Raw genomic sequence first — 10301 nt, 5'->3', positions numbered from 1 at the left:
TGCAATTCATAACAACTGTAGATCAGAAACTACACAGAATTGAAAAAAGAAAATTACGCATAACTTTACCCCTGAATAGGATAAAGTGTGTAGAAAAAGAATTTTGTGTTTCAATGGAAAATTAAACATTGTTTGGAAAACCCTGTTAATTTGATTCCAGCCCTGTTCATAGTCTTTGCGCTATTTCACACCTCTTTGAAAATTCTGGTTAACATATGCAAACTATGTCCTGCCTGGCGGAAGATGGTTGACTACCCCAAACTCCAGAGAAAATCTAGTTTTGACTCCATTTCTCCATTTACTTAATAATTTCAATATTCCTGATCTGTAAGTTTGTTCTTCATATTCTCTTTGGAACTGGTTATAATACCTGCCAGGTCCTCTTGAGTTAAATAAAATCTTTAGCATGTGCTCATTTTTCTATCTGCGCGACAGTCTTAATCTTGCTCTTCTGTTTTAACGGTTTTGAGGTCTTCACCGAGACCCTCCCCCCATTGGAATCACAAAACTGAGCCGCGCAAACCGTCTGCAGAGTGGTGCACATGCGCAGGCGAGGGGCTGAAACCCAGGCACAGCTTTTCTTGGCTCCTAAGAGTGAGTCCAACTGTGCAAAAAAGCTTTGCCGACTTCCTGTTTTTTAAGTAATTTTCTTTTCTACCAATTTTATGTTTTCCTTTGGTTTTGGTTCGTTTGCAGCAGAGGTATTTTTTAGTTCAGTTTTGTTTTTTGTTTTCCATTACTACCATCAATGATCGTGAAATTGGCTTTATGGTCTGACCACTTGATGATCTCTTTTAAGAGGATTAATGTTTCGAGAGGTCTAATCCTATTAGATGAAAGACAAGAGAAAGTCTGATTGATTAGTCTTTTCTGTTTGTCTACTTTGAACTCACATCAATTAAAATTTTCATGCCCAGCAGGTGGAGAATGGTGATATCTGCACTAGTGAGTTTTTCGTTTCTGTGTTTACTCTTTTTTTTTTGAGCTGGAGTCTCTCACGCTCTTGACTGGGCTAGAATGCCATGGCGTCTGCCTAGCTCATAGAAACCTCAAACTCTTGGGCTCAAGCAATCCTGCCTCAGCCTCCCAAGTAGCTGGGACAGGCATGTGCCAACATGCCCGGCTCATTTTTTCTATATATTTTTAGTTGTGTGGATGGAAAAATCCAAACTCTGAAATATTTGAAAGAAGTTTATTCTGAGCCAAATTTGAGGACCATGACCTGGAGCATCTCCCAAGAAGCCTTGAGCAAGTGGACTCGTAGTGGCTGTATTATACATTTCAGGGAGACGGGTTACAGGTAAAGTCATAAATCAATACGTGGGAAGCATACATTGGCTTGGCCCAAAAAGTTGGGACATCTTGAAGGGGGGGCGGGGGGGGGGGCTTACCGGTTACATGTGGGTTTAAAAATTCTTTGACTTGTAATTGGTTAAAGACACGAAGCTTTGTCTAAAGGCTTGGAATGTTTCAACATAAGGAGTTGCTATCAGAGATAAGCCATGTGACATACATTTGTTGGGTAAATTGAGGACCTGCTGGTTTGTCTTGCATACCGTTAGGCCTGTCAATGGGTCACTAAGGATGTCTCCAAGAAGGGAGGGAGGCATGATGAGGCACATCTGATCTCCCTCCTCCTGGTAGACAATTTCGTTTTAGGATATTCCTTTGGTCACAAGGGGGGTCCATTCAGTCAGCCGGTGGGGGTGGAGTGAGCCTTAAACTTTTATTTTATTTCACAGTTGGCCGATTAATTTCTTTCTATTTTTTAGTAGAGATAAGATCTGACTCTTGTTCAGGCTGGTTTCCAACTCCTGACCTTGAGGGATCCTACCGCCTTGGCCACCCAGAGTGCTAGGATTACAGGGATGAGCCACCACTCCCAGTCTCTGTGTTTACTCTTGACCACGTCTGAAATTTTAGAATTGAAGCTATAAACTCAATTTCTCTTTATGTCTGTGTGTCTGACATTCAAAAAAGTCATCTTTATTTACCTCTGTTCTGTGTGTACCTCTAATAGTATTAAAGTAAATTATAGGCTGGGCATGGTGACTCACGCCTGTAATCCTAGCACTCCGGGAGGCCAAGGTGGGTGGATCGCTCAAGGTCAAGGTCAGGAGTTCGAAATCAGCCTGAGCAAGAGCGAGACCCGTCTCTACTATAAATAGAAAGAAATTAATTGGCCAACTAAAAACATAAAGAAAAAATTAGCTGGGCATGGTGGCGCATGCCTGTAGTCCCAGCTACTCAGGAGGCTTAGGCAGAAGGATTGCTTGTGCCCAGGAGTTTGAGGTTGCTGTAAGCTAGGCTGACGCCCTGGCACTCTTGCCCAAGCAACAGAGTGAGACTCTGTCTCAAAATAAATAAATAAAGTAAATTATAAGTAAATTATCTGTAAGTTTCTACCTCTGAATAGTATTAAATTATAGAGTATCTTAAAAGACTTTCTGGCCGGGCGTGGTGGCTCACGCCTGTAATCCTAGCACTTTGGGAGGCCAAGGCGGGCGGATTGCTCAAGGTCAGGAGTTCGAAACCAGCCTGAGCGAGACCCCCCGTCTCTACCAAAAATAGAAATAAATTAATTGACCAACTAAAAATATATATACAAAAAATTAGCCGGGCATGGTGGCGCATGCCTGTAGTCCCAGCTACTCGGGAGGCTGAGGCAGTAGGATTGCTTGAGCCCCGGAGACTGAGGTTGCTGTGAGCCAGGCTGATGCCACGGCACTCACTCTAGCCTGGGCAACAAAGTGAGACTCTGTCTCAAAAAAAAAAAAAAAAAGACTTTCTGTTCCCATTGGCTTACAGAGATACAAAAGTGCTTATATAAACTGAATATGCCTAGATTTTCAAAAAAAAAAGAAAAGGAAATTGTACTTCTAATTCTTTCAATGTGCTAGCAAAGCATTCCTATGGGAACCAACTCAAATGTTTTAGGAATTTAAGTTCACATATGCCATGGACTGAATATTTGTGTCACCCCAAAATTTATATGTTGAAACCCTAGTCCCAGTTGTATGTCATGGGTAGTTCAGTGGTAGAATTCTCACCTGCCAATGAAATGGCATTTGGAGGTGGGGCTTCTGAGAGGTAATTCGATTATGGGAGTGGGGAATTATGGGTAGGATTAGTACCTTTATAAGAAGAGAGCAGAGAGCTAGCTAGCCTGCCTTCCAGCTCAGGAGAGCACAAGAACTGGTTGGCAGTCTGCAAGCTGGAAAAGGACCCTCGCTAGAACCGGACCATTCTGGCACCCTGAACTTTGACTTCCTGCCTCCAGAATTGTAAGGAAAAACTGTTTTGTTTTCTAAGTCACCCAGTTTATAGTAACTTGTTACAGCTGCCCAAACTGACTAATACAACATAATTTATATGTATCTTCAGCAAATACGATTGCTTTAATATTTTTGGTTTAATGAAAGCAGCTACGTCTTATCTGATTTATCATTGTTGTTTATTTTTTATTTTTGTTAAATTTTTTAGAAAACATTTTTCTAAATTATTTATAATTTTTATGTCTATTTTTTTCCATGACCTCTTTAAAGACTGATTTATCATTGTTAAGCATACTTTTTTAATGCACTTACATATGTTTTTTTTCTAAACTTATATAGACGTACTGATTAAATTAACTAGCATTACTCCTACTTAATGTTTAAAGTTATGACAAATATAAGTTTGTGTTTACCCAAATTTAGTTATTATTTTAACAAACTTTATTTCAGCAATAATAGGCCAGCACAGTGGTTCATGCCTATAATCCTAGCACTTTGGGAGGCTGAGGTGGGAGGCTTGCTCAAGGTCAGGAGTTCAAAATTGGCCTGAGCAAGAGTGAGACTCCATCTCTACTAAAAATACAAAGAAATTAATTGGCCAACTAAAAATATATAGAAAAAATGAGCCGGGCATGTTGGCACATGCCTGTAGTCCCAGCTACTTGGGAGGCTGAGGCAGGAGGATTGCTTGAGCCCAGGAGTTTGACGTTGCTGTGAGCTTGGCTGATGCCCCGGCACTCTAGCCTGGGCAACAGAGTGAGACTCTGTCTCAAAAAAAACCAAACCAAACAACAACAAAAAAAACCTATGTTTTGTGTATGTCAGCCCGACAATATATCAACTTAAACCGATGGACTGATATTAAATTGAGTTAATTCATGGATAATCATTGGATACCTAGGTCATTTCTAAGTAAGATAGAATTCTGAAGCATTGATAATTAAGCATAATTTCAAGTTTATATGCACTTCCTTTTTTTGTTTTTTATTTTTTTAGAGACAGAGTCTCACAATGTTGTCCAGGCTGGAGTGCAGTGGCTATTCACAGGTGCGATCATGGTGCACTACAGCCTGGAATTTCCGGCCTGAAGAGATCCTCCCACCTCAGCCTCCTGAGTAGCAGGGACTACACTCACAAGTTACTGTGCCTGTCTTGCGTTTTTATTTTTTTGTTGCTACAGAGAGGCTATATTTTTGAGTCTGTTGATGAATGTGTTCATTTTACCACCTTGAGAAGGTCTATTAGGGATATTTAGAGCTCTATAAAGTTGTGTTGTGTATCTCTGTGAGCTCTACTAGTCTGCTAAAATGCTGATGTGTGACAGACAGTTCTCAATTCTTCAACCCCCTAGTTTTCTCTGTGAAATGGAAGTAACTTTGGTTAAAAGTTATAATTAATATATACCAATAAGACTGTACTGGAATCAATGGTGACAGAGAGATACAAATTTGTGTGCAAGAAAATGAGATGTTTTTTTATTAATGGAAAAAAGAAAATAGTTTTATCCTAAAGAAAAATGGCTGGTTTTTCCAGAACCAAAGAGAGGAAAGTGAAGGATAAGACCATATAGAAAGTTGTAGTTTGGCCGGGCGCGGTGGCTCACGCTTGTAATCCTAGCACTCTGGGAGGCCGAGGCGGGCGGATTGCTCAAGGTCAGGAGTTCAAAACCAGCCTGAGCGAGACCCCGTCTCTACTATAAAAATAGAAAGAAATTAATTGGCCAACTAATATATATATATAAAAAATTAGCCGGGCATGGTGGCTCGTGCCTGTAGTCCCAGCAACTCGGGAGGCTGAGACAGCAGGATTGCTTGAGCCCAGGAGATTGAGGTTGCTGTGAGCTAGGCTGATGCCACGGCACTCACTCTAGCCTAGGCAAGAAAGCGAGACTCTGTCTCAAAAAAAAAAAAAAAAAGAAAAGAAAAAAAAAGAAAGTTGTAGTTTAGTGGAAAGAGAATGTTATTTGCCTTGGCCAAAAGTGGATCCCTTTTGATAAGTTCATTCATAAGATTTGCGAGAGAGTTTACGGTTCTGTTAATTGTCAAGTATCTTGATAATACTGACATTTGGTTTTCTCCCTCTGAAAATGATGAATTTTTTGCTGCTGTTGTAGGCGAGGACCCCTGTTAGTGCTGCGGCTGTCGTTCCTAGGGGCGCCTTCTCTTCCTGGGGGCGCCGTCTGTTGTTCCTGGGGGCGCCCAAGGAGGAGGAGGGCGAGGCGACAGGGAAGAGGAGGCAAGCGCCGCTGCGGCGGGGGTGGGGCAGATGGCGGACGTGCTCAGCGTCTTGCGACAGTACAACATCCAGAAGAAGAAGATTGTGGTGAAGGGAGACGAAGTGATCTTCGGGGAGCTTTCCTGGCCCAAGAATGTGAAGACCAACTATGCCATTTGGGGCACTGGAGAAGAAGGCCGCCCCAGAGAGTACTACACACTGGATTCCATCTTATTTCTACTTAGTAAGGTGCACCTTTCTCATCCTGTTTATGTCCAACTTGCGGCTACTGAAAATATTTCTGTGGTTAAAAGACCTGACCGAAAAGATCTACTTCGATATCTCAGTGGTGAAGTATCGACATTGGCAAATATAGATAGAAGTGCTCCCCTAGAAATAGGTCTTTGGCAATCTACTCAAGTCAAACGAGCTGCAGATGAAGTTTTAGCAGAAGCAAAGAAGCCACGGATTGAGGATGAAGAGCGTGTGCGCCTTGATAAAGAGAGATTTGCTGCTCATTTGGAGCGCCGCAGGGAAGAGATTATACGGACTGAACAGATCAGGTCTTTGTCTGCAGCTATGTCGGTGGAAGAAATTGCTGCAATGAAAGCCAAAATGATAGTCAAGAAAAGATCTACTATCAAGAGTGATCTTGAAGATGGTCTAACTGCCTTTAAGGAGAATAGGTTTGTGATTGCTGAGGCAGATGTGACCAGAGATATTGTTAGCAGAGAGAAATTATGGAGGACACGAACAACTGTCTTACAGAGCACAGGAAAGAATTTGTCTGAGAGTATCTTTGCAATTCTTGAATCTGTAAAAGCCAGAGAAGAAGGACATGCACCTGAACAGGGACGGGCCCCAAATGCAGCACCTGTGGATCCCACGTTGTGTACTAAACAGCCTATCCGGGATGCTTATGACAGATATGACCAGGAAAAATTCAAAGGAAAAGACATGGAAGGCTTCAAAATTGACACTCTGGGCACCTACCATAGTATGACACTGAAGGCTGTAACGAAGGCTGCCTTTGCTCAAACTCTTGCAGCCCAGCTAGTACCAAGACCAGTTTCTCAGGCAAGACTTCCCCTAAATCGGAAGAGAGTATCTCGAATACCCATTATCATAATTCCCACAGCTACCACCTCTTTAATAACCATGTTTAATGCAAAAGACATTCTACAGGACCTAAAGTTTGTCCCATCAGATGAAAAGAAGAAACAAGGTTGTCAACAACAAAATGGAACTCTAATACACAGAAGAAAAGACCAGTTGCAACCAGGGGGCGCTGCAGTGAGTGTCACAGTACCTTATAAAATAGTAGACCAGCCCTTTAAGCTTATGCCTCAAGAGTGGGACCGGGTGGTAGCAGTTTTTGTGCAAGGTCCTGCATGGCAGTTCAAAGGCTGGCCATGGCTTTTGCCTGGTGGATCACCAGCTGACATATTTGCTAAAATTAAAGCTTTCCATCTCAAGTATGATGAAGTTCGTCTAGATCCCAATGTTCAGAAATGGGATGTAACTGTATTAGAACTCAGCTATTACAAACGCCATTTGGATAGACCAGTTTTCTTACGGTTTTGGGAAACATTAGACAGGTACATGGTAAAGCATAAATCCCACTTGAGATTCTGAGTTATTTGGTTCCTCCATTTCTGGAAATCTGGATTAAGAAGCATGGATATACCTTGATGTAAAGACCGAGACTCAAGCTTTATTAATTTATCAGGAACTTACAAATGAAGAAAGTCACACGTGGATCATTTATAAGACCTTATTTGATGCTTTGTTCTTCAAAGGGATGACGCTTGTCATCCATATAAACATACCTTTTTGTCTTACAATTATTTTTTAATATTTGCCTTCTATCTGTACCTTATAAGACATGAGAAAAAGAAAAAAAAATATTTGCCTTCTAGTCTGTAATGGAAATTGTATATTTTGATAGAAATTTTTTCTCTATTTGTTAAATGAGCATTACTTAAAATTTGTTTTCTTAGGCCGGGCGTGGTGGCTCACGCCTGTAATCCTAGCACTTTGGGAGGCCGAGGCGGGCGGATTGCTCAAGGTCAGGAGTTCGAAACCAGCCTGAGCGAGACCCCGTCTCTACCAAAAATAGAAATAAATTAATTGACCAACTAAAAATATATATACAAAAAATTAGCCGGGCATGGTGGCACATGCCTGTAGTCCCAGCTACTTGGGAGGCTGAGGCAGTAGGATCACTGAGCCCCGGAGATTGAGGTTGCTGTGAGCCAGGCTGACGCCACGGCACTCACTCTAGCCTGGGCAACAAAGTGAGACTCTGTCTCAAAAAAAAAAAAAAAAAATTTGTTTTCTTAGAGAATAAATGCAGCTTATAAAAAATAAAAAATAATAAAATGATGGATTTTTCATGGACTGTTGGTTTGCTCTTAGTGAGATTGTAAAAGTTATTCTTTACATTCTATGTAATCTGCCCAAATAGCAGAGATTCTGTATGTCACCAGAATAATTTTCTATACTTTGTTCTGACTTCCTCATATGTTAGATTATTTTCTTCAAAATAAAACAGATTGGGCATGGTGGTGCACACCTGTAATCCTGGCTACTTGGGAGGCTGAGGGTAGAGGATTGTTTGAGCCCAGCAATTTGCGACCAGACTGGGCAACCTAGAGAAAATCTGTCTCAAAAAAATAAAAATAATTTAAAAAAATAAAATAAAAGTTCTACATTTCTGAGAAAGTTAAGTTCCCTTAGAATTGTGTTCTTTTTGTGTGGTTATTTAAAAAAGTATAGTGTCATTTTGATTAATAAAAAGCCAATAAAATTTCAGACACCTGTGGTCTTGTGTTCAAAATCTCCTAACAGCTTTTGATTTTTGCCTTCCCCAAATTGAATCCTAAATGTAAAATTAAATACAATAAAATAAAGCTTTCAGAATATTTTTTGTACTTGAATTCTTTGAAATTTCCCAAGGGGCCCCTAGAATATTACAAGATTTATTCTTTCACCTTATAAAAAGAGAAGTGCTAGATGTGATTGCTTATTGGATGTGTTACTATTAATGAATTGCATGGGAAGTTGAAGACTCCCAAACCATGTATTCCAATGGACCAGGCAGAAGATGAATGAATTGCCTTTGATGTCCTAGCCTTGAAATTCACCTAGGTCGCTGGGTCATATCATTGAGGCCACTTTTAAGAGGGAGGAGGAAGGAGCTTTTGCCCATGTTCCTCTAACTCAGTTTAGTTAGAGGTGAAGTTTAACACCATTGTAAGATGTCAGTTTTCGTCAAACTGAAAAATCTCAGCAAGAGTTTTTGTAGATGTAGATAAGATTATTCTAAATTTTACATTTCAGAAAGGAAAAGGAACTAGAATGGCTAAAACCATTTTTAAAAAGAAAAAATGGAAGGAACTTGTGTACCTGGTTTCAAGACTTATTGCATAGTGTGTTAGTCTGTTTTGCATTGCTGCAAAGGAATACCTAAAGCTGGGTAATTTATACAGAAAAGAGGCTTATTTGGCTCACAGTGCTGCAGGCTGTACAAGTAGCATAGCACCAGCATCTGCTTCTGGTGAGGGCTTCAGGGAGCTTTTACTCATGGCAAAAAGTGAAAGGGGAACAGGTGTGTCACATGGTGATAAGAGGAGCAAGACAGAGAGAAGGAGGTGCCCCACTCTAAATAACCAGCTCTTTCATGAACTACTTAGAGAATCACTCATTACCTGGTAGGGCACCAAGCCATTCATGAAGGATCGTCCCCATGACTCAAACACCTTCCACCAGGCCCCACCTCCAACATATGGGACCAAATTTCAACATAAGATTTGGAGGGGACAGACATCCAAACCATATCATATAGCCACTAGCTACAGTAGTCAAGACTGTGTAGTATTGGTGGCAGGATAGACGTATAGATCAATGGAATAGAGGAACAGAGAACCCAGAAATAGACCCACACAAATATTCCTACTCAAGTTGTGACAAAAGTGGAAAAGTAGTCCAATAGAGGAAAACGATTTTAAACAAATGGTGCTGGAGCAATTGGACATCAGAGTCAAAAAATTAACTCAAAATAAATGTAAAATGACTTACATGTAAAATGTAAAACTATAAAAAATTTTTAAAGCATAGAAAAAATCTTCAAGATCTAGGACTAAGCAGAAACTTCTTAGACTTGAAACCAAAAGCAGAATCTATACAAGACAAAACTGACAAATTGAACTTCATCAAAATTAACAACTTCTGCTCTGCAAAGTATCCTATGAAGAGGACTGAAAGACAAGCTACAGAGATGGAGAAGATTTGCAAGCCACATGCCTGGCTATTGTCTAGAATGTATAAAGAACTTCCAAAACTCAACAATAAAAAGCAACCCAATTAGAAAACGGGCAGGAGACATTTCACCAAGGAGGATATACAGATGGAAAATGGAGCACAGGAAACGAAGTTTAACATCATTAGCTATTAGGGAAATACAAATGAAAACCACAGTGATACATCACTACACATCTATCAGAATGGCTAAAATTTAAAAAAACAACAACAGAGATAGCATCAAATGCTGGTGAGAATGTGAGGACCCTGGATCACTCATGCATTGCTGGTGGGCATGTAAAATGTGCAACCTAGAAAACAGTTGGGCAGTTTTAAAACTAGTAAAGATGCAACTACCATACAACCCAGGAGTTGTGAGTGGGTATTTATCCCAGAGAAATGAAAACTTATGTGCACACAAACACCTGTACATAAATATTCATTGCATCTTTATTCATGATAGCCCAAAACTTGAAACAACCCAGATGTCCTTCGATGAATGAAAGTTAA

The 10301-nt window shown here is 40.4% G+C and overlaps 1 pseudogene; it reads left to right on the top strand.

Annotated features, from left to right (window-relative positions):
• The first annotated feature begins 5540 nt into the window (after positions 1–5540).
• Positions 5541–7247, top strand: LOC105868506 (parafibromin pseudogene; annotated as a pseudogene).
• The last annotated feature ends 3054 nt before the right edge of the window (positions 7248–10301 follow it).

Source organism: Microcebus murinus, chromosome 19 (genome assembly GCF_040939455.1).
Source record: "Microcebus murinus isolate Inina chromosome 19, M.murinus_Inina_mat1.0, whole genome shotgun sequence".
NCBI classification, from domain to species: domain Eukaryota; kingdom Metazoa; phylum Chordata; class Mammalia; order Primates; family Cheirogaleidae; genus Microcebus; species Microcebus murinus.
This window is presented reverse-complemented; position numbering and strand designations above follow the sequence as displayed.